Here is a 24,545-nt window from a genome sequence, read left to right as displayed (position 1 = left end):
GTAAGGTGCATTGGCCTCTAGGACACTGTCTGCACCTACAGATTAGCACAGTGCTCAGAATAGTGAAAGTTCTAAGTTGTCTTCCTTCCTGAGATTTTTACCTTCTGTCGCTGATACAGCGCTCCATGCACCACGCCACAAGAGGACTCTTGTCAGCATCGTTTTCCTTACCCCTGTCCTTTCCTCTCTTTGTTTGGCTGTAATTTTGTTGGTTTTGAGGAAGCCTGACTGCCAAGGCGCCAGGCTGGTGGATAGAGGGCTTCCTTCCAGGGGCTGTCAAGATAAACTCTTTATAAAATATTACAAGTGGGAAGGAGAGACAGTTGAGGCTTTATAACTGGATTGTTTTCAGGCATTTGGCTTGTGTTGTATAGGTGGATAGACCTGATCGGCCCTCACAACTGATCTTTTTCCCCAAGGTAATGACTTCCTCTGGGATGAGAGGCTCCAGAGCTCAGTTTGAAAAGTGTCTCAAAACTGTAATTCATCAAATGGTTGAAAATGCCGGACAGAGCTCTAGGTCCCCTTAGCCATCAGGTTCAAAGACTCGTGTATGTGTGCAGGATTTGACTGAGCGCGTCTGCTTGGAAATACAGCGAACGAAGCACAATTCCACCTTGTCTGGAGAGACTGGATCTTTTTGGTGACAGGATGTTGAGTGAGTTGGGAAGGGCAATATAAATGTCAGGAGGGAGAGGAAGAGCGTGGGAGCACAGGTATCGTCACCAGTACAATAATCCCCTGCGTAAAAATGTTCTGCAGTAGGAGAGATTAAAATGGACAGGGGAAAAGAGCTCCTGTTTGAGGGAGACAGAAAAGAGAGGGATCAGTAATACCCTCTTACAGCAGCTTAGATCACAAAACATCACACAGGAATAACCTTCTCCTCCTCTGGTATGAAGTGCAGCCATGATTTACCAGTGCACAACAACACTGCACAATGCTTTAGGACAGGAAGTGAAGAAATATCTTGTCCATTTGCAACGGCTGTGCTAGTGGGGTTTGGAAACCCTTCCTCTCTCTTTGAAAGAGTGTAAGGGGATGGGTTTGTCCTCTTCCCTCCACCACTGAGAGATAACCCCCACTTCTCCCATGGGGTTTGTACTGTGGACATTTTAATGCATCCATTTCTTCAGCAAGTCAGAGTGAAATGCCAGGCTCTGCAAATGTGGAGCCAGGAAGTTCAGTGATGTAGAAAATAACTGGTGTTGGAGGCCACTGTTCCTCCCCCACACATCCCTTTGGGGGTGGGGGAATCAGGCAAGTGCATTAAAGCTGGAATATGTGGAAGGGCAGGTCAGGGTGAGAGGCTGCTCAAACATCATTAACCCTGTCACAAGGAACTGTCGTTTTTCAGGAAGGATATATGCCGTGTCAGCGTTTATGGCTGCAGCTTGCTTTGGGTGGAATAGTAGATCTGGGGCTTGGTAATGAGAGTCAGCATTTCTGAGAGGGCCTTCAATGATTTCCTCTTTTTGCTCCAGAATCTTGGAGATTCAAAGCAGCCAAGTGCTGCACCTGAGCTGAAGGAGTGCTTTACAAACACAAATGCCAGGCGAAGTTCATTAACGAACTGATCCCCTTCTACAGATGGCGGCGTACCAGGGTGGGGAAACGACATGCCCAAGGTCACAAATCCATGGCAGAGTTAGGTCTAGCATCCAGTTTGCCTGACTTCCAAATGCCGTCCTGGTGCCTTTTACAAAGCGAGGTGTCCAGCAGGAACGGCAGCCTTTGCAGTGCTATGTCGTTTGTTTGTTTGTTTCTGTTCTATCAGGAAGCTGAGTTCATCGGCTTAGCAGTGGCTTCTCCCACTGAGCGGAACGCTCTCACATTCCTGTGAGGAATATTATTGGTTACTTTAATTAGCCTGTAGTATTGTACTGCCCACCTGGGTGTTCTTTATAGCTTTTCATTACAGAGGAGCCTGGCAGTTGCTAATGTTTACCTGTGCCGGGGCAGGTTTTATACCCTGCTTAGCAGCAAAAACTTTACAATAAACCATTGTCTCCACGGAGCCACACTTCATTTCTATTCCGATTGGTTTGGAAGAAGGGAGGGCCGGGGGTGGTGAGAGAATCATTGCTTAAGGGGGGTTTCAGACCTGCTGAGAGCAGAGCTGCATTAATGGCTGAGAACTCATCTGTAGCTTTGAACCCCCTGACTAGCCCTCCAGGGTGAAATCTTTCAAGTTTAAAATCCTCTTCCTCTCCACCTAAAGGGGAGGAAAGGCCCCAGTAGTTCAGAAGAGTCCTAGCAGGAAAAGGTTGATTTTTGGCAGAACAGAGGGCAGGTGCTTGCTTGTGTCTTGGCGGTACAGGCCCACCAAATTAATGTTTAAAATAAAACCAAGCAAGCGTTTATCTCCCCCTAGTACTAACCCCCACCCCCTCATCCTCTCTTGTGAAGTCTCCTGTTAAAACACACTCGCTCTGACCTGAAGCTACCATCCCTTGACTCCTCCCTACCCCATACACGCACTTGTAAATTTCCCTCTCCCTGTAACGCTGAGAGCTCTTGGCTCCCCAGGGGCCGGAGTTATAGCGGCATGTTTTATAGGTAGGCTTAGTGGGAGTTTGTGATGCAGAAGCATTTCTCCAAGGCGTTGGTTTGCTTTTTTTCTATAAAATAGCCTCGTAAGTCTCCTGCTGAGAGTGTTGCCACCAAATGGAAAGTCAAAGCTCTAGGGATAACATAAAAGCCCAAAGCCCCCCCCATGCCCAGCACTGCATTATCAAATACCTTTCCCTATCTGAGCAGATGACCAAAGTAATTGGCTTTTATGTTTCTCCTTTAATGTGGCGGTCTCAAACTGCCTTACAGACAGTTGGCTGACTAACCCTCAGCCCCATGGATGTTGAGATCAGAGAGATGAAGTGACTGCTTCGAGGTCCGACACTAAATCGGGGCAGTGTTGTGAATCGAATCCAGGAGTCCTGAATCCCAGTTCCCTACTCTAAGCACTAGAAACACTCCCTCCCAGAGCTGTGAATGGAAAAAAGGAGTCTTGACTCCAAGTCTCTTTAACCACAATGAGGGGTGTGTGTGTACACACATTACTCAGTGATACCACATGTGGGAATGGTTGTCCATGGTACAGAGAGTACTGTGGTGTCCAGAACACCAGGTTGTGATGACATCAAGTGAGCTAGGCTGGAAGAGGCCAGTTACAATGAAGAGCGCTTCTATGTATTCTACATGTCTTAGAGATGATCTGGTCAGCTGGGGTTAGAGTGGGGAAAACTGGGAGGCAGGACTTCTGGGGTCCATTCTCTGCACTGACACTTATTCAGGTAAATTGCTTCACCTTTCTGTGTCTGTTTCCCTATCTGTAAAATGGAGTGAGAACCTGGCTATTGTGACGCTTATGTAATGCCTGTGCAGTTCTTTGAGAGCTCCATAGACATGTCAGCTTGATTATTAGTCAGCAGTGATGGCAGGTTGCACGTTTTGGTGGAGAAAGTCGTCTTTGTGGCTAGGAAGAGTTAAATAAAAATTAACGTGGCTACCAGTCACTGCTCTGGCTTAATTCTCTTTAATAAGGATTTGTTTTACAGGTGGCAGATGAGAATTATTGCACTCATCGTTTGAGATTAGGTGGACAGAGCTGGCAGGCTGATTATTTCATGTGATATTGAGGGAGAGCAGGGGTCAGGAGCCCAGCAGAAAGTTTGCGTGTGTACAAAATATCTAAATGAGAGAGAGAGAGAAAACAATTGGCTTAATTGTTTGGCTCCCAGCGAGCTTATAATAACGTGCTGAGGAGGAATCCTTTTCCTGCCTGCAGTCTTTCCAAGCACCCCCGCCAACGCCGGATGTGAAAATATTAACCACCAAAGAAGCAAAGGAGGGAAAAATGCTTATGTTGGCAGATCAGAAAACTCCCTGAAAAAGAAGCCCCTTCTAGCTACCCACTAGGGATTTATATTTAATATAGAATAAGACCAGCTTGGTGCTCTGTGATGTTGCTGGTAATTGCAAATGGCTTATGGTGTGTTAGGATGGTGAAAGGTCATGAGCTTCATGTCCGTATTCAATCTGAGACTTCCTAAACCCTCCATCAGTTTAGGTATCATGTGAAGCTTCCTCCAGACCTCTCATATGGAGACAGTTATAAATCCACAAAGCTGTCTTCTGGAGCTCTGTAGTTGGTACAAGAGAGACTAGGACTGGTTCTTGGCTTGTTTTAGCAGCAGGCTCCATTCTCGGTTATATGTCTGGTTTTTTAAACTTTCTGTGGACTCTCCAGTTGCCTCCTAGACCTTGCTTGCCTCTGCTCATGTTTTAGGTCTTCCTGGCCATCCCTTCACACAATCACAGCCCTGTTGGCCCAGGAGTCTTCTCTGCAGCATCTGGAGTAGTCTTAAAGGACTCTCTCAGATGACACCTGAAAACATCCCTTCTATCTTCTTCACGCCTCTTAATTTCTTCTTAACACACCTCCCTTCACTATTGTTTTTGCCCTCTGTAGTGCCTTGTGGTATGGTTTGTATAAAAGGTGCTACAGGAGAGTATATTCACTCTGTGCGTGCACACATACGTACGTACATACATAAGCACATCCCTGCACCATTGTGGTGCTTGGATCCATATAATAACTTGTGTATATCCTGCACCTTTGAGCACCTCCCCAGTGTTCTGCCTACTTTCTCTTCCCCACCTGGACTGCTTCGAATATTCCAAACATCTGAGCAGCTGCTTACAGCTGGGAGTTCTTAAAAATCAGCCTGCCACAGAAACGTTTTTCTCCTCCGAGTAATGCTGAACTGAGGTTCAGCATGGTCACTGTTCAGTCCTAGACCACTACAAGGTATCTGGTACTTTGTGACAAGGTGGGGCTACAAACTGGAGCTCTGCCTTTAGAAAGGAAAGTTTTTCAGGGGGATGCACAGTATTTTTTTCCTAGATCTGAAACTCCCATGATACTGGCTGTTTCAATCTTCTTATTTTTAGGTATTTAAAAAAAGTTGCTCTAGGTAATTTGTAGAGGATTTTCTGTTTCCCTCCGTGTTATGTATAGTTGGACTAACAGTAACTAAGGCATCGAGATTTACAGGTGGGGGGAATTAAAAAAAAAAAAGTTCCGTTTAAAAAAACAAAACAAAATTCTAAAACATTTGAAAAATCTTTTGCTGTAACACACAGTAGGTAGGTAAAGTGTTTTGGTGTGGTGTGGCATAGAAATCTTGTGAGCCCTCATTTGGGTTCACCTGCACAACTTGTCTTCATTGTTTGAGAGTGATTTGGAAGAGTCCCAAATTCATGCTGCTAAAACCCTTTATATTACCTCATTACAGATATTCAAAAAGGAACCTTTGCTATCTACAGTGTCTAGGCATTAGGGAAAATCTCTTTACATAGCCTGAGAGCCCAGGAATGGCCCTCAACATCTTCTGCCGCGGCCAGAGCAGCAGTGCGTCTATGTAGTTAGCTCTTGCATGTTGTATACATTTAGTAAACGTCGTCCCTTGGACCCAGTTGTGCCCCTGTGATTCCTTCGACTTAAGATGTGTCACTCTATAAGGCAAAATATGAATGTGGGGATACCACTTCCTAAATTAGGGCTCATGGCTACACTTAATAGTTGCAGATTGTCTCTGAATTTTTTGGAGCATATATATACTATGCACTAATATTTGGAAGCCGTAATTTCCATGTTTGTTTCAGAAAAAGCTTGGATAGAATGCCTACGTGACTCAGTGTTCAACTGTGTGTGTGTCTGAGAGAGTCACACACCTGTACGCATCAGAGTCTAGCAGTCTGGTATGTTTGTCCCCCTTGCTGCTCCTCCTTCCCCCGTCCCCTTAAAAACCGACCTCCCCGTTTTCTAACTTGAGTAGCTGTGAGTGCAGGCCTGTTGGGTTAGGGTAATGCGAAGTGACAAGGTGAAGAATAGTGCTGGCAGTTCCGGAGATTTTAACACAAGGGTGCAGTAAGCTAGGCTGTCTCCTCCCCCGCCCATTGGCTTGTGGGAGAAGGAGTTTCTCTACCTAATGGCCTGCGCATGGCTGCGTTGATGGCACAGGCTGCACGGCTAAAGTCGGGCTGTGAGTGTGAAACATGGATTTGTTTTCCCTCCTGTAATAAGAATGCTTTAACACTCCTGTCTCCCCTCTTGCATGCCCCCTCAGCTCCTTGGTCTCAATACGTAGATGATTGTATTTCTAATCATAGCCCCTGTCTGTGTTATCATTAGCTTTCTGTGACAAAGACCTGATTTGAAACTGGACTCAGGAATGGTGGGGAGGGGGAAATTTCTATTTTCACATATTGGTTTGCTGCGAAGTTCAGCGCCAGACCACCTCTTGACAAAGGCCAGTGAGAAAGCTGTCTCATGCAGGCTAATAGTGTGCTGAAAAAGAAATGCACACTCCGATCTGGGCTGCTTAAGAATAGGGCAGGGCAGCACTGCTCAGGATGTAGGCATGAGAAGGAATAACTCAGTAGAGCTAGCATACACGTGGATCATGTACTGGTTTGCCTGAGAAAGAAACCCAAATCCTAGTGGGGCTTAGTGAAACCAGCAAGTGCCTAGGTGCAAGGTGAATGTAAAGAGTACAAAGATATTTATAGCTGATTTTGCTCATAAAAAGCTGTCTCACAAAAGGGCTTTGGGGAGGGAACTGGCAATGAGCACAGGGGAGAACTACAACTTGCTGGGGGACACAGAGGTAGACCAGTGGTACCCCTGGTACATTTCTGAGCCCATGTATCCTGGCTGGAACATAGTGGAACCATTGAGGGAGATTTATGGTAAGTGATGAGTCCTCACGTGTCTCCCATTGAAAGCAAATAGGGAAGTTTGTGAAATCCAGCAGCTTATCCCCTGGAGGATTTTCAAGAGCTCCAAACTGGAGGGAATAGAATCCAGGGATAGGGATTGTAAGAAGGGACCTCATTGAAAGCTCCAATTGGCGGGGGGCGGGGGTGGGGGTGAAGGCTGTGTGTGCTCAGTTGATTATATGAGCTACTGTCCAATCAGCTTTACCCAGAGTAGTTGATACATGAACTAAGCTACCAAGACCTCCCACCAGAGACCTTAAAAAACAAAACAAAACATGTCAGCAGGTGTTTGGAGGAGATGTACTTTGGGGGACAGCTGCCTTAACAAGAGGCCCAGACTGGCTTCCTGGTTCATTCACCCTAAGGTGCTGAGCCCCTGCAACCTCCCATCTTATCAGGCTGTAAAGTGTCACAACCCATACTATGGGTTATGTAAGGATGGTCTTATCAAAGCAGATTTCTCAGTTCCATGTTGTTTGAACTACCCAACAGGTGTTTAAAAATGGCTACCCAGCCCAAACTGAGCCTGACTGTTTTCCAGCATGGTTATTCCTAATGCCCTGGTTTGGAGGTGTGTGTGTTTTTTTTTTCCAAGTCCACAGTCTTAGCCTCTAGTTTTATAGCAAGGTTTATAGTATAACTTATTACTGTTAGATGTGGAGACAAAAGCATCTTAAAGCTGTGCTAGACTAATGTGGGTTTGATGCTGTTATGAGCCTGCAAGCATGCAGTTTAATTCCTCTGTAGAGAGCAGAATAAAAGGGGCCTTTATGAAATAATAGGAAATGTGAACAGACTGCAACTGTCTGAAGGTGGGCAGGTCTGTCTATCGGGTAGAATTCCTTTACTGGATTGTAAACTTTTTGTGACAGACTGTCCTGACATTGTTGCTCTGTAATGCACCTAGCAGGTTTTTTGGAGTGCTAAGTAAACACCATTGCAAGAATTCTTGACTAGTAATGGTTGTGTTCAAGTTATCCCACTCCCGGTACCTAGCTATCTCCTTGTGCTGACTGAGATTATCTGTATGGTCTACTTAGTCAACACTGCATACAGCAGTCTACTTCTGAACTTAAGGTAGGGGAAGTGTGGATAAAGAGCCATTGCTGTCTCTGTTTTGTTAGAAGAGTGTTCTTCCACTGAAGGAAAAATAATCCTTTCCCTGCTGTCTGTAGCATTCCTGTTGCGGGGTTTTTGAAGGACACCAAAGTGCCCAGTTCCCATTGACTTTCACTCTTGGACACCTTTGAAAATCCTGTGCACAATTGCTGCTTGAGGTGTGGATGAAGATCTGTTGTAATTTAGAGAGGCTTATTCTTTTAAGGAGTTATAGGGAGGTTTGAAAATTGCTGATTCCCCACCCCCACCCTACTCCATCTAAAACCAGATTTTAAAACATGCCCATGGTTAATCAAAATGTAATGGGAGAAGTTTGATGAAGGACTGAATATCCCCTGAAGATTAAATGCGTGAGTTTGAGCTCCAGCATGGAATTCATTATTCCCCGATGGTTAAAAGTGAGACCCCAATATAAAACATTAGGATGAAGTTACTTTTCTTTTCATTCTGGACTTATATAATTCATTTACATTTTGAATAAATAACAATTTATCCTAAGATGCATTTTGATTTTTAATTTCCTTTGAATGCAAAAATGTAAGTAGAGTTTTTTTTTAAAAATTGGAAATCTGTGTATTTGTTGAAAATCTTCGTAAACATACTTAGAAAAGTAGCATTTCCTTAAGGGATGCTGAATGCTTTGCAGAAGGTGCAATGACACCAACCTGCCTTTCTGTCTCTGTGTGTGAACATTAGATAGTTTTCACCTCCTTTGAAGAGGCTATTCTATCGCCAGGGCATTTTAAAGAAATAGGAATCAGTAAAAAGTTGCTCTCTGAAAGGGACATCATCAATTTGAAATCTAATTAATGTAAACAGTTTAAAGCAGCTCCAGGTATGACACCTTCCCTCCCGAGTCTCTTTGTCAGATCCTGTGGCTTTACAATCACATTTTCCTGTTCTTTTAAATGTTTTTCCTTGCCCCTGTTGCTTTGATGAATGAGCCACATAAATGGGAAACAGTGAAGCTGATGAGATACAAGGGCACTTAACTGCACAAAGTAGTAGGGCCCTTAGGTGTTACCTGTAACAAATTGTTCAGGGTGGTGGTATTTTTGGAGACTGTGCTCCTTCAAGCACAGAATCCCAATCTCATCCCCATGTGGTTCTAAATCTCCTGGGAACTCTCTCTCCTGCTGGCTTGGTAGAGATGAGGGCGCTTCCCTGGCATTCCCCTAAAAAGTCATTTGCCAGTGGAGGCTAAAACTTGGCCACCTGTTGTGTAGGTCACTCTGTCTCTATGGATTTTGTCCAGTTTGCTCTTTTCTTGTAAGATGGTTGCCAGAGGAGGAGGCAGCCATTATTCAGACCGTCACCAGCACCTACATTGGAAGGGTGGTTGGAAGTGGTCTTTGGATGACAGAGCAAACCCCTCCAGATTCTCAAGCCCCTTCCTTTGCAGCCCTGGTGTCCTCTTTGGTTGGCTCCTTCAGGGTCCTTTTGCAGTAATCTTGGTCATCTCTTCTCTGAGCTGCTGCCATCTCCTCATCTGGCCTTCCCTTGCTATCCGATCCAAAGCTCTGCGGCTAATGTAATTTTCCGCCTGCTCTGACCACATCTCACATCTCTCCAGTCCTGTCACTGGCTTCCTTTTCTTCCACATCAACTTCATGCTCTCATTCCTTGAAACCGATTTTAAGCTGCTCGTTCCTGTGGCCTGCACTTTCCAATCTCCATGCTGCCTATAAGCTCTGACCAGTTTTCCCTGTGTCAAGTATTTTCCCGATCTTCTTCGATCCTTCCTCCAAATCCAGTTCTTCCAAGCAGGCTTCCTCTTGTTTCTGACCTACCAACCATCTCTTTCAATGTGCATTTTGATTTTTCCAGCGTGCCTATCACTGTTGTATCTAAGCAAAGTCTTCAAGGCATTCTCCATCATGTAGTAAACTCTTCACCTCTCCAAGGTTCTAGGAGTCCTCCCTCCTCTTCTTACCAAGGTTTTGCTGTCTCTGTGGCAAAGGCTTTAATAAATGTACGGGCCTCTAGTTTACTCTTATTTCTTCTGGGAGCTCATTCCACCCTTCTTATGTATTCATGTTAGGCCGCGTAGGATTGTGACCTTTTAAGGCAGGGATGGTGTCAAGTTCAACCCATACTTGTTAGATGCTATTTAAACAGAATTCCAAGACCTAGGGGGCAGAACCCTAAAGGGACCTCACTTTCTGGAACTGCTGTGTGGAAATCAGCCCCTTTGAGGTGGCTCAAGTTGGGGGTATCCAGACATTGAGGCCCAAGTATCTGTCTAGGCTAGGACTTTCCAGTGGTACTAGGATTTTTACCCCTTGTGTCTGTTTAGTATGTTAGCCTTTTTCTGAGTTGCTGGCAGCTTGTGTGCCATACCACTCTTGTTGTTTTTCCTTTTCTCCTGGTTCTCAAACTCTTCTGTAAAATGGACCTTAGAGAGAGAGAGAGGGAGGGTCTCATGGACTTCTCCTGTTCTATTCATGTTACATCCCGGTGGCAACTCCAGCACTGAGCAGCTTATATAGAACGATAGCAACAGGAAAGCCCTGAGGGTATTTGTGGCTGTTGGATACAATTTAGAAGCTGGAAATGAGGAGGCGGTGGCAGAGCCAGGACCATGTGACCAGTGAGTGCTATTGGGAGGGGGGGAAGAACCAATGTCCTACTTGAGTTTGAGCGTTTTTCTTCCTCTCTCTTTAATGGAAGGTCTTTTAGTCCCTCTTGATAATATTAGTGTCTTTCTCACGCTTCTTCAGATTTTAGACACTGGACTATAAAATCCCTCTGTCTTGTTTCTCTTGTCACACTGGTGACACCATCTGTTTGTCTCCTCGTTTTGGTTACTGGCTTGTGAGTGGTTCTCGTTTTGGGGAGGGTTGCATCTCTCTCCCCACCCCCAAACAGTGCACTCTAAATAATTTCACATGGTGTGTTTCTGCTAGGCATAGGCCAAACCGAAACCCTGCATTGAAACAGTCCATAACCTTTGCTGTGTTCTCAGTCCTAATCTGAACTATGCAAATGCCTTCTCTCAAATGGACTGAACCACCTCCTCTCCTCCAGACTTCAGGGTGTTTTGCATATTTCAGCTTGGCCATCATTTAATGAACACAATACCCAGAGTATGCTCCCAATTTCAGATTCGTGGCAGGCTGCTTTCCCAAACAGCTGCCAGTCTAGGGGAGAGGAAGAAATGGTGAAATCTAAAAACACGGTAATTGAGTGGTTCCGGCGGGGACGTTCCATTATTTTGTTGTCCTTTTGCTTTGCCTTTCCCCTTTGTAACGGCTTTAATGTTTGTAGTAATGTAGTGTTTACAGTTACTCCTTTCTTCGTGTTTGTCTCTTCCCCTCCTGTTACCTCTTTGCACACGCTGACACACACACGATGTCATGTTAAAAATAAATGACGAGGAGCTGCGAGGGGTCAGCAGGACCCCTGATCTTTTCTTTATCCACAGTGCCATTTGAAAAGGATTTGCGTCCCTAACAAACCTTTAGGGAGTGGGGAAGGGGTTGCTTAAAGAGAAGACAATGCTGGGGGGGACTCTGTGACCTCACTCTGTCCAGTCATCTGGTTCTTCGTTTGTCCCTGCTGTGAAACAGAACTTATCTTTTGTCTGTAACACAAATACATCTTTTCCCCACTCCCCCTTTCCCTTCTATTATGGTTCAATCAATGATGTCATTATGTGTGCCATTCAGGGGCTGTTGAACCACTTGGCTGCAGGAATTTGGAGGAGCGACTGGGGGAGAATGGCAAACTGTGCTCTTGCTCTTAGCCTTCAAGGATCTATTCTAATTTGAGGGAGAGAAACGAAGTCAGGTTTCTCTTTAACCCCTGTTCACCAGGGAAGACAAAAGTTAAACCAGAAAACCCAACCCACATAAAATTAAGGGTGAATGAGAGAGAGGTAGTAGCATGAACTGCTAGGGCTTTCTTAAATAAAGATCTTAAGCCTATACAAATTCTGTTTGCACTACCACCCTCTGAATTTTTCAATAAAGATATTTAAGAAGCTTTCTCCATTGCTCTTAACCAAACTGTCAAACATCTCTGCTAGTGCTACTTGCTGTAATTTTACTCCCTTCCCCCATTCGTTGGATTACTTCTCTTCCCCAACATTTTTCTGAAAGTACTGACTACGGAGGGAGTCCTGTGAGTTCGGAAACCTACCATGCAGTCAAATTAATACACTTTCAGTGAGTTGCTATGGCATTCGATTTGGAATTGGAGTACCCCTTTTGCTTCGATGGGTTTACCTTTTAACACAGTCTTGCAGAACGTTGTGGAGCCTCGCTAAATGTAACTGATCCAAAACACATTACATCAATGGAAGACTCCCATGGGGCTTTGGGTCAGGCTGTTAAGAGTATTATCATCCCAACTAATTCAGCTTATGGAAAACGCTTAGTCTCACGTCATTGGAAGCCTGCTTTGATTTAGTTATTTAATAAAGGGGAAAGGCTTTCCTAACTCAGCCCAATTCAAGGAGATATAAGAGTGCATTTAAAAAGTTCTGAGATTACTGGAGCTTGCTCAGAGCTGCAAAATGGATTGATCCAGATCAGAATGCCATCCGATGGATCTGGATTTAGGTTCAGGCCCATCTCTGAGTAATGCCTTTGTTTATGTATGTCAGCGTTCCTACAGGAGAGTCCCACAGGAAACGGCTGTGTAAAACCCTGCTGCCCTAGGCATAAGCTGGTTTTTTAAACGTAATATTAGTTTAGCTGTAAGGGGATTCTGATTGACCGGTCTTTTGCCAAAACATAGTAGATTTATATTGCTGAGTATTTTAACTCTATTTAAAACAAAAAGCAGTAAGTCTTTTGGACAAAATGTATGAATGGGTGGGCTTAGACTCCTGAGCTTCATGGTGGTGTTGGAAAAGTGATTTGCATTAAGGTCTGGGATTTAACCTGACTTCTGTTACTAATAATTTGGAACTTCCTAACACATCTATTCCTTGCTCTGGCTATTCCCACTAATAAAAAGGTACAGTGTCTTCTGGAAAAAGGAACACTTAAGATCCAAACAGAAATGAAGGAACAGCTTTTAGAGGTTAAACTGTCTTAAATGTGTTTTGGCCAGCATATTTTTCTCTGTGTGTGATCTGAAATCCTTGAGAAATGTATGTGGAGATTTAAAAACTAGCAACCTTTTGATCTTGACAAAATATTTGCAAAAAGTCTGCTCCTTCATTGACCTGCCCATCTCCCTGAATTTGGGGCTGCTTTTGTTGGCATCACAGAAACCTTAAGCCATGAAGCAAATAGAAAAGAACAAATATGTATTACTTTTCTACTGGGTGTACTTCTACTGCCTTATTATTCCAGACCAGAGAGACGCTCCTGAGTATTTTATAAGGCATTTGAAGTAGCTAACATCCAGAGTAGCTGGACTAATTCGATGGATGATATCCAGTCTGCTTGAGAATAGACAAGATTTGCAGTACTTGCATGCCTTTTAAATATGGCAACGGATAAGCTTTGCATAATAAAACTCTTGCTTTCCAAGTTCAGAGCGATGGTCTTGTGTCTCTGGCTCCGGAGATCTGGGTTCAGTTCCCAGTTCTCCCCCACACTTTCTGTGCTCCCTTGAGCCTGTCGATTAATGTCTGTCTCTTCCTGAGCTGCAAAGTGTAATCCACCTGATGTACATCTACGGTCATCGTTACCGTAGCATCTGAGCACCTTATCTTTGTGTTTTTACCCTTACAGCACACAGTGAGCACCGTTGTACAGATGAAATTGAGGGCCAGAGAAATGGGTCATTGGTGGCGGAGCAGGGAGTTGAGTGCCTTGGTCTCCAGCATGTCCCAGGCAGGCACCCTGGACACTGGAACTCCTTTCTCCCACCCTCTGTCTTGTCTCTGAAGATTATTAGCTCTTTAATGCAAGGCCAGTCTCTTGTTCCATGTTTGGGCAGTGCCCGGCATAATGGGGCCCTGATCTTGGTTGGGAACTAAGCAGTACTGTCATACAAAACTACATTTTTCAATTCTCCGTTCACCTTTAATAATTAAACGCCAGTAATGCCTCTGCAAACCAGACTACAGGGGAATTCAGCCAAGCAAAGTTGGTCATGGAAGGGAGTTAATCAACCCGTTCTTTGTCTCTGCCACTCTGCAAAAAGAGAAACAGAGTATAAAATGGTGAACGAACGACTCTGAGAGCTATTGCTAACGCTCTCGCTTGTGGGTGTTGGGAATCTTGCATTTAATTCTGGTTTATAGATTAGTTCAAAGCCTGTCCTAATGAATCTATGTCATGAAGTGACACTCTGAGGTACTATTGTGTATTGCCATTTGTTCTTTCTCCCATAGCCTTTTTAGATGTTGACCATATATAGACTTTAAGTCTAATGGCCACTGATTACTCCCAATCTCTGCTCCCCATGTACTGAGTTGGATCCAATCGCTTTGATATTGATAAATTTTCGTTTATTGTCTATTCTATAGAATGGACGTATTAAGTCACTGTGATATCTAGGGGTGCTTAGCCCTGCATGAGCTCCCAGTGCTGCTATGGGAGAGTGAGGGGGATTCTCTTTAGCCTCTGTCCAAATATGTAGCTCAGTACTGATTGCAAAATCACTTACCGTTGGGGGTCACAGTTGGAAAGAGCCCAGCTGCATTTCCAGGTCCCAGGGGAAGTGTGTGAGGCCTGCAGATAGAAGAACCTTCATTTGACTTGTCAACTGAGCCAGTTTGATCTGAAATCCTGGAGTGGGGATAAATCTGGGGACCCCACACGTCCCCTTTTACACACTCATTTTCAGCACACTGGGACTGTGCTGTCCATTTCAGTGAGCAAGGATGCACCCTGATGTTTTCCCTTGCACCTCAAATTCACTGGAGTTCCAGTGCCTTGGAATGTGGCTTCATTCCACATTTATCACCACTTTAATATTGCTAGTTGGTAGAATGGCGAGTCATATTGGCCTCCGCTGATAAAATACAGTTGAAATATGATCCACTTGCCCAAATAAAAAGTTCTCCCTCCCATAAATAGAGGTGTGTGGGTGTAAACTGTCTCAATGCACAGGAAGGGTTAACATTGCTGTGGTGTGTTGCCGTTTTTGCGCTTGTTGGTTTTGAATAGGATGGATTTTTTTTTTTTTTTTTAATCTGGGGCTAATGTGCAATTCAAATAGTGTTTAGTAATCGCCCGATTGCTCCTTTTTAATAACAGCTGGACGCTTCAAGGGAAAACTTTCCCTGCACCAAGTAGCTTTAACTTGGGGTGGCCTCTTGTTTACCATAAATACCATAACTCCTAAATATGTTTTTGTCAAGCAAAGCCTCTGGTGTCTACAGATTGGTAGAGATTCTGTACATTGTGGGCTTGTCAAAATCTGTCTGTGCTGGTAAATTAAAAAACAACTCTGCTGAAGTGCTTTGATGATGTTTAGGACGCTGTTCTTAAGGGACTGTGAAGATGCTTCCTAACCCCTTTGCCTTGCCCTGCACCTGAGATGTGTCTTTTTCACTCTGCCATGTGGCATTCCTTACGCGTGTCTTTCTTCCTCTGACGTCTAGGTCAAAGAATGCTTTTCAACTTCAGTATTCCACTTCTGGGAGAGTTGCAGGTGTACTCTTAACACATGGCTGTGACTTTTTTGTCTTCCTCCCCTGCTGATTCCATTTGGAGAGAACATAAACTTTTAACTGTTAAGGCCTCAGTATCTTGACACAGAGAAACCTCAGAACTGCCAGCTGTTGTAACTTTTGCCCTCTACCAAAACCAGCTTCCAAAAAATACGTTAGTGAGATTCCTTTATCCTTCCCTTGCTTGATCTGTTTCCTGGATTTTTACTGGAAGGGAGGTGGGGAAAGGGAGAGGCGCTAAAGGTAACACCACAGTCACTTTTTTTCCCCGACTAATGTATTATAGCAGAAAATTGCTTACTGTGAATTACAAAGTTGCTGTCTCAGCATAGAGACCTGCTACTGATCTTGCCTGTACTGCATTTACGTTTCACTGATTTGAATGGCGATGCTCTCAGTTCACACCACTGTCGGATCAGAATCCGGCTCAATAAGTTTAACAAGTTGGCCTCTTTGTTGTATTAGTATTCCGAAATCTGTACGAGGAGTTGCTGCCCTTAAAAGCGACTGGCTTAGATGCATTTTGATTTGTCCCTAGTGTTTATAAATGTTTTAATAGACCATGTTAGCTGGCAAATGAAGCATCACTCCAGACCTACATGATCTAGAGGCTGATGCTGTGAAAGTCCTAGTCCTTAAAGACAGCAAAATGTGTGAGAACCTTCCAAGAGGGGAGCTTGGTCAGTAAACTCCCCACACTTCGAGAGGCCAGCTAAAGTTGCATCAGTGAAACACAGATGGGTCAGTGCTGTAGGGCTGGGAACTTCTGTGTTCTGTCACTGAGGTGCTGGGGGGAATCTTGAGTGAACCATTAGCAAAATGAGGGATGATGCCCACTTCCCAGGGGGAATGCAACTGAATAATGCTTGTGAAGTGCTGAGGACACCCTTCAGTGTACATCTCTTATACTACTGTCTATAAACAATCCCCCCCCTGAGCCGGGGGAGGAAAGGGTGATCTAAAAGAGCAGAGTATTTTCATAAGTAGGCTGTGATACAAGCCTTTCATGAATAACCCTTTTCGTAGGTATCTGATATAAATGGAGTTGAAAAGGTGAACGTATTCCACGCTAGGTCGAGGGAATGCGCTCTCTTTTCCAGCGTTATTTTTGAACAAGACTTTGAGCCGCTGGAAAGAGAGAGCCTCAGTCTCGCCATACGTCTCCCTGTAACTAGCTCCAAATGTTGAATGAAGACCTGAAGTGAGGTGAACCTTACAAAATTTTATTTACCTTCATTTCATGAGGTTGGAGATTAAAGTGCTGTGTTGTCTTGGGTTGAAAGGGACAGATTGAAAACAACCAGGCATTTGGAGGTCTTTTGGGGGGCAGCAGAATTGGGGGGTGGGGGAAGTGGAGTCTATAAACTACCAATCTCCTTGGTGGTTCCTCGAAGATAGTTTACAGTGTGTGGTCTAGTATGAAGCTGAGGTCTTGCACAATATTTCTGTGAAAAGCAATTCTGGGGATGTGAATTGAAAGGGTAAGTCACATGAGGAATGCTTATATAAAAACCCCTGGGATTTCCAATTGTTTCACAACCCCTGCTAAATATTTGCTGATGTACATTAGTTGATCAACTCCAAATGGACTCGGAAGCTCTTGAATGGAGTCTGCAAGGCAAAAGAGCCAGGAGAGGTATAAATACGTTGAGATGAATTTCAAAAAGGTGGTGGGTGACAGCTGTGCATCCCAGGATTGGAGTGTTTCTGAGAATAAAACCATCAGTTGCTGTCATTCACCCTCTGGGTATGAAATTGGAAGCCCAGTTACCCTTGAGTGTTTCTTGAGTGTTTCATAACCTTTACCTTTTGGAGGTCAAGGCCATGTCATCATTAATCTACCATCGCCTGAAAGCCTCAGGGCTCTGCTTTTCATCCTGCCATCCGTCATGCTGCAGCAAGATACAGGAGAGTAGATGACCAGAAGGGTCTATTTTTATACATACATGCGCATGCACACCCTTCCATTCTCTCAGAATGAAAGCTCCAAGGATGAGATTATGGAGGTTTGTGTCTGTAGCTCTACGTTCGTGATTAGAATTCCTCTCCAGTGTTATGCTGGAAATTCAGACTCCTTTTCTCTAGGGGACTCTTAATCTGTGGAGACGGCATCTTGCCCATACGACCCTGTGAGGCTTGGCTTTCAGCAGGGTGAGGTATTGTCCCATGGTTTCTTGTCTGTAAGGTCTAGGATTAGTGGTGAATCTAGCATGACCCCAAGATTACACACGACTTTGATCATCTGTGATCTGATGCCCGCTGTCAGAGGTGAGATTAGAGTATTGGCAGGTTCTTCAGAGTGTAGCCTCTTCCCTACCACTTCTGTTTCCTGTATTGAGCCCGAGTCCAGTGCTCATCACCTGTCTGCTGCTACTAAAGAGAGAGGTTGGTCCTCCATTCATTTCCGTCTATCTTCATTATTTGTAATGAGCCCTGCGCTGTAGCCTCGAGGTGTCATTCCATAGCACCTACACCCAGGCCACTGCTATGAAATCTAAACAACTGAGATTAGGAGCTGCTGCTCTGTCACTTGCTTGGGCTTCCTGGGTATCTAAGGCTAACCAGGGGGAGAAATGTGTGTTAGTACGTGTTCAAGTCAGCCTAGCTGCATTGCTCAGGGGTGTGGAAAGTTCCACCCCGAGATGTCGTTCAGCTGACCTAAGCCCGACAAAACTAGTTTGATGGAAGAATTCTTCCATTGACCTAGCTGCCGCCTCTTGAGGGGGTGGATTTACCACAGGGACAGAAACCCCCCGACCACTGCGGTAGCAAGTGTCTCTACTGCAGTGGTGTAGTTGCAGCACTTGTATGTAGCCATAGCCTTAGTATAATTACTAGGGACATTACAGCTGATCTGGGCCCCCCCAACCCCTAACATAGAGGACACCAAGAGGTTTCACTTGTACTACTGGGATCAGCTGGGAGCTGCCTCACTTCAGATGGGAGAAAGAACAGGGCTTCTCCTGTTGGAGCAGAGCTGAGTGCCGCCATTGTTGCAGGGAGCTCTTGCGTGTCATTTAAAAAGGTAACCAGCTGCGCCCTCCCCTCCCAAGTTAAAATCCAATTCTGCTTGCGGGGATGAGGTTAGTACCAGAGCTGCTCCGTGCACCATGGAAACCAAGACTTAATGCATTTTGGCATTCACCCTTCCAGCACTGAAACTGGCAACCTGCCCACCCTGTGGGGCGAGAGGAATGATCTGATTTTTAAAAGGGTCCGTTTATCTTTTGGGAATAAACTAGGTATGAAATAAAGGCCAGATAAATTTGGGATTATTTAATTCTCACAGACATTTTTAAAACCTGGAGCTGTGCTGGTTGGACCTCTTCAGTGGATGTACATGTTGGGTTTGCCCACCTGCCCCCACTGTGTGTCAGTGTTGCTTCATGAAAAGGCTGCTCCTGGCCCATTTGTCTGGCTGCAGTAAACATGGTCTTTTAAAGCTGGTTTGGGGGTGTGACCACTCAAGAGTCTTCTGGTTCAACTGTCGAGTACCACTTTTTCAGGTGAAGAGCTCAGTCCAGTTAATGTCGTCGTCCTTTCAGTTTGATCAAAACCTTTCACTGGACACTGCCCGCATGCCCCGTGGGTACGTTCCAGAAGAGACACCTGTCCCAAGGTGCATCCGTCTATAGAAGTAATCCCGCCTTCAAAATGAATGACCTGATTCTGCCTGGAGCTCAGCTGAGCTCCAGCCACTCCCATTGAAGTCATTTGGCATGGAGAGTGTTCAACAACTTACAGGCCTACGGGCTGATTTGAAGAATCATTGACCGTTCAGTTGCTGGCTGTAGAAAGCTGCCGCTTATAAAGGAAAGTGCCAAAATCGTGAATGGGTTAGAAAAGAGCCTGAGGAAGCTCCATGTGGTGTGGTGACGTTATTATTGACGCTCGCACGGAGGTGAGCTGTGTGATTGTGGCCCTGTGGATGACTAGGTTAGCCACTTATTTCGTTCAAAATGACAGGACAGGGCTAGATTGAACCCAAAGTGCTGCAGCTAGGTACAGCACACTAGAAATGTGTAGTTACACGTCTAAAATCCTGCACACTCCCCCATGCCCGTTACACTTTAAAAGTTTTTGACTCTCAGGCTCGAATCCTTCACGGAAAGCCCCCCCTCACCTCCCCCCCCCCCCCCCCCCCAAAATCTCTCCTAGTGTGAGTGCAAAGGGAGCAAACCTAGTAACAGTAAGGTTAAAATTTGTCTGATGCTGCTAGAAAGGTCAGCTTTCCCTGCAGATGCACATGTGCCCATTTGTACACTCAAGCGAGGCCCCAGGGCTTGATAAATGCAGAGATAGCCGTGTTTTGATAGAGGTAATTTTCCTCAGATGGGTTTCAGCACCCCATGAATCAAAACCTGTCAGCGAGGAGCCAAAGATGGAGTGAAGTTTATTGTAAGCGTGTTTGCATCTGACACTGTCATGCTAGGGGGTCAAGTGAGCAAGATCATTAGAACAGTGTTGATTTAGTGAGACTGTTCTACTCTTTCCCTGCAGGGCCACAATCGGAGGTGGAGGGGTTACCGAAAAAATAAATAAAAACCTGCAGCTCAGTGCAGTTCCCCAAGAGACACTCCCATGTGTCCTTTTAAAGACACAGTGCTGCTGTTTCTCCTGAAGTTGTATTTGGGCCATTCTCCCACCAGCAGGGTTTGAACACCACTTTGGTCACCCGTAGCAATCGAAGAGCATGGTTGTACATGGTTAAATGAGCAGATTGGAGTGGATTTTCTCTACCAGCATCAGAGCTTGCATATAGATTACACTTCTCCAAACAGTGATTTTTGCAGCCCCCATGATCCCAAATGATACATAGTTCTGCCCACCATTGGTAGTTCCAAAGACTCTAAGCTTCACAACCGCCTTTCTAGGGACGGAGGAGGTGATATGCCCACACTAAGGCCTGTCTACACTTACGATTTATAGCGCTCTAACATGCTGGCTCGGGGGGGGGTGAAAAATCAACCCCCTGAACGCAGCAAGTCTGAGCGCTTTAAAGCATTGGTGTGGACAGGCTCCCAGCGCTCGGGGCTATTCCCCTCGTGGAGGTGGATTACCAGGAGCGCGGGGAGAGAGCGCTCATGCGCGACCACACTCGCACTTCAAAGCCACTCCCACGGCAGCACTTTGAAGTTTCTAGTGTAGACGTAGCCTTAGAGAGGATGGCCTCCTGGATTGAGACACAGGAAAATTGGGTTCAGTTCCCTGCTCTCACAGACTTTCTGTGTGTCTTGGGAAGGTCACTTAATTTGTCTACCCCTCTGTCGCCCAGCTGTAAAATGGGAATAATGACATTTCAAACCCAGAGTGCTAACAAGCCATGCCCGGAGAGGCACTGTGATGCTCCCGCGCTGGGGATCATGTAGAAACTAGGTAGTGGTAATGGTGAGTACAGAGTCCCAGTCCCTGGCAGGCAGATGGATGCCCGAGCTGCTACACTGCACTGCTTCCTTTAAATGACTGTTGTTTATAGTCAGGGTCTCGAGAGGCTTTCTGGGAAGGGACGTTAAAGACTAAAAACATGGCAGATCTGTGGGTGTTCAAGGGCTAAGGGGATCCTGAACAAAGGAAAAAGTTAGCAGTTGTATTTAGCAATAATTACTCCAGTGAAGTGTCATAAGTGCACAGAAAGAAATGAGTGCGCTGTCTGGGCCTTGCCTGCCTACGGAGCCAAAACTCCTGAGAAATTGCTGAGTTTTCAATTAAAACTTTTCCGTCGCCCCTGTTGCCACAACACATGGGGATGTCCTAATTAATAATGCTGAGCCGGTTGCTATGGTGTCATTTATGTAAGGTATTGACATAAGGGAAGCTGTCCAGCTGCTCGCTGACGGGGTGTCAAGTGTCACTTTTGTCATGAAAATTGGCCACAGCACCGGCATGTCATTAGGTCTGGTTTGCGAGTTTGCATTTTAAATGGATCTTTTTTCTAAGTGTCCGGTTCGTTTCCTGCGCTGGCTGGCTCACGTCAGTTTATTAAAATGGAGCAATCGGGTTAGAAGTTACCTGTTACCAATCTATGGATTTCTATTAGCTGTAGGCAGTGGGCCTCCTGGGTTCTTGCTCTGATGGGCTGCCTTTTTAGTAAAGCAAATGATGACGAAGTTCATACCCATTTACTTAGATGCCTAATGGACGTGGGAAGTTGTGCATCCAGTGAGGAGTTCCAGGCACCCGCTGTATTGGTGATGGTTTCGATTTGTTTCATCTCTTATTTGTGTCATCACAAGGATGGCTCTGTAGGCTTCACCTGATTGCAAATGAATGCCTTTTAGTGCCTCTGTCAGACCATGCTCTCCCCAGTCACGAAATGTAACAAATGGTGTTGGAGGGGAAGACATGAAATATACTTAGTGACAGGGGACAGAGGAGAAATTATAGGAGTGTAGCAAGGTAATTGGACAGCCTGAGTTGACGAAACTGGCTAAATGAGGACTGAAATAGCCAAAGCTAGAAATAAATCCATTGAAAATGGATGCATTGAGGCTTTTAAAGGGTAATGATGGCCTTGGTTATTACTGATAGTCAAGGCATCTGTGTGGGTAGTGGCAGTGGAGATAAAAGCCTCTGGTTTTGTGGAGAATCTCGAGAAATGTAGGGACGTGACAGTTCTGCAAAATGTCAGTAAAACTGTCCCCATTCAGACGGCAAATCACTGAAATGGAATTTGTGAAGGTAGCTGAGTGGGTGCTGAGATGGTCATGTCAAAATGGAAATGCTTTTGAGAGGAGTGGTGGCCAGTGCAGGGAATAGAAACGGGGGGGCAAGAGCCCTATGGTGAGTATCGAGGTAGTTGTGTGGTATATCAGACTGCCTATTGCTAGACTGAAAACCATGAGTCGATCAGATCTCTCATCCTGCCAGTGGTAGCCAAATGTATTGTGTCCATAGCAAGAGAAGAACTCCTCTGAGCATGCATGCCTGCCCCTCTGCTCTCGCTGAAGGAGCAGGGAGTGAAGTAAAATATCCTAATCTGAAGCATCCCCTGTGAAAACAGTTTGGTGTGCAAAGTGAATGTCAGCAGAAGAATGGAGTCGAGCTCCATGAGACATCCTTTCTGATGCTTGCAGAAATGAGCCCCTAGCGTTGGATAGTAAGCCAGATTCTACCCGGGCGGTTTATTAAACCACGGGTAACAAATCTGAGGGCACTGCAGCAAATCATTCAAAGGAAAGGTGCCTTCATATTTAATGGTTTAGAAAAATACCACTTGTGAGATACCTCTCTTGTGCAGATCCTGGAGGAGCAGCAGCTGTAGAATTTTACAACAAATTACAGCCCTGGTCTCTTTCATTCGTGGCTGCTATCAACTTATTGGTAGTTCTGCTTACTAATGATTCCCAGGAAAGAACCTTAAGCTTGTAAGTGGTTAGGGTGTAGAAACCCTTAACTGAGAATTAACCACAATCTAGTTAGGACATTCCCAGTTTTAAGGGATGTCTGTTTTTTGTGAAGGCTTCAAACAGAAGGTGCCTTTCAAAGATCCCTAGTGACCCCATGTACATAGTTCACATTAACGTCATTAACAGACTAGAACCACAGAGCCGAGCCTCATGGTCTGTTGTAAGTGTGAGAGTTTAGGGTACTTTGTGAGATGGATTACACTGCTTTACAGCCAAAATGCTTCTGAAATAAATGTTGTCAAACTTTACTAATTCTGGGTCACTGAGAGCGAAAATGATGCTTACAATTGTTGATTGGCTCTAGTTTTCAAGATATGCTATTGGGTCAGTATATACGACCCTTGACTTGGGAATGGCAGAGGATAAGTGAGTTATAAAGGGAAGGGATCTCAATTTAAACCAGAAATGACTAAAATACATCTTTGACTGGATCTATGAATAAATCTATGACTGGGTTTGGACAGTACTTGCTTTTTAGGCAAAACAATGAATGATGCAATCTGAAGCTGGTATTGCGTCATACATGATATGAATTGCATCATGTTATTTCTAGAAGTCATGGATGATGCAATCATAACGAAGCTTACATCACTCTGCTGAACAAATTGCCCTGTATCAGCTCTAGAAATCATACAGTGCCGTGCTCTCTTATTTGTCAGTGTCTGATTTTGCAAAGGGACACATTTCTGTTTAGCCAAAGTGAGCAGAGATGCCTCGTACTTCTGTGAACATTGCAGCTAACTTCTGCTATGTTTGTGGTGAAGTGACTTTTGCATCACAAAAGCGCAGTATAACCACTATGGTTAAGAAAGCCTATCACCTTTATTTTGGCTGCAAAATTGGAGATCAGGACAAGAGGTGGGCCCCACACATATGCTGCAACACTTGTGCAACAAATCTTCGCCAGTGGTTGAACAGGAAAAGGAAATCTATGCCTTTTGCAGTGCCAATGATTTGGGGAGAGCCAACAGATCATACCAGCAATTGTTACTTTGCATGGTGCCTCCAGTTGGCAAAGGTGTGTCAAAGAAGAAAAAAGTGGACTGTGCATTATCCAAACATTCCATCAGCTATACGCCCAGTACGTGGGGGAGAAGGACTGCCGGTTCCTGATGCACCAGAATCACTCTCACTTGAGTCAGACAAGGAAGAGGAAGAGGATGAAACCTCTGGTCCTGAACCATCAATGTCACAGGACCCACATTTTCTCCCATCCTCCTTCTCTGAACCACACCTCATAACACAAGGTGAATTGAATGACCTTGTCAGGGATTTGGAACTACCCAAGAGTAAGGCAGAGCTGTTGGGCTCCAGACTACAGCAGTGGAATCTCCTGGCAGGTGATGTTAGGGTTTCCGTGTTCTGTGACCATCAAAAGGATCTTGTCCCATTCTTCTTCATGGAAGGTGATCTTGTAGCCTGCAACAACATCGATGGTGTGATGGCAGCCCTCAACATCGTTCACGATCCAGATGAGTGGAGACTGTTCATTGATTCATCGAAGACTAGTCTTAAAGCTGTTTTACTGCATAATGGCAATGTTTTGCCATCAATTCCAGTTGGTCATGCAGTCCATACGAAGGAAACCTATGACCACATGAAACAACTTTTGAGGTGCATAAACTATGACCAACATCAGTGGCAGCTTTGTGGTTGTTGCT

At 45.0% G+C, this 24,545-nt stretch overlaps 1 protein-coding gene and 1 long non-coding RNA gene across 5 annotated transcripts in view; both read left to right on the top strand.

Annotated features, from left to right (window-relative positions):
* SARNP (SAP domain containing ribonucleoprotein) overlaps positions 1-24,545 on the top strand; it is a 49,672-nt gene that overhangs the window by 17,062 nt on the left and 8,065 nt on the right. The window lies entirely within an intron of this gene.
* LOC135977059 (uncharacterized) lies at positions 7-20,023 on the top strand. Its single transcript, XR_010594386.1, has 2 exons — positions 7-7,354; positions 7,546-20,023. It is a non-coding gene; the product is annotated as an uncharacterized LOC135977059 (long non-coding RNA).

The sequence above is a fragment of the Chrysemys picta genome, chromosome 22 (assembly GCF_011386835.1).
Source record: "Chrysemys picta bellii isolate R12L10 chromosome 22, ASM1138683v2, whole genome shotgun sequence".
NCBI lineage: Eukaryota > Metazoa > Chordata > Testudines > Emydidae > Chrysemys > Chrysemys picta.
This window is presented reverse-complemented; position numbering and strand designations above follow the sequence as displayed.